Consider the following 708-nt stretch of genomic DNA (forward strand, 5'->3'; position numbering starts at 1 on the left):
CATGCTTGAGTTGGGTGTAGGAGAAAACCCTTCAAAATTTAATTTTCCTATCTCTTCTTTAAGATCTAGCCTGCATAATGGAAGGAAAGAGTTTTGCTTCACAGCAAACTGGTCCTTTGCCATCCTCCACTTTCCCTCATCTCTCACTCCGGTTTCAAACCCTTCATCCAAATGATTCTGCCACAGAAATTATTATAAATATTCCCTGTTTTGTTCTAACAACATATCTATTTTTCTTTACTAAAAATGAATGCAGCATTCGAAAACCTAATTCCTGGATACAGAGAGTGAAAGATCCATAACCATGTTCCTCTCTCTCTGATTTGATGCTCACTTCTTGTCATTGGTGAGCTTTTATGATTCATAAATGCCTAGCGGTTTCTCTTCTGTGTCTTGAAAAGCACTTCATATAAAGTAGGCATTCAGTAAATATGAGTTGACTAAACCTTCTGGTTGGGTTATTGGTAGAGCAACTGTTGGTATCTTTTATAGGCCATGAGTTCATTACCAATTAATGTAATTACAGACTGTAATAGAGATCAGCTGGGTATGCAATACTGTTGTGACAATGGCTCTTTTATGAAATTCTTTATGATTTTCCTCCATTTTTTTAATATTTGTGCCCTGTGTGATCTGTTACCCTCTTACCACTCATCCAAAAATCAGAAAGAATATTTCTCTGGAGATTGTCCATTCATATCCATAAGC

The sequence above is a fragment of the Propithecus coquereli genome, unplaced genomic scaffold (assembly GCF_000956105.1).
Source record: "Propithecus coquereli isolate 6110/MARCELLA unplaced genomic scaffold, Pcoq_1.0 Scaffold167, whole genome shotgun sequence".
NCBI lineage: Eukaryota > Metazoa > Chordata > Mammalia > Primates > Indriidae > Propithecus > Propithecus coquereli.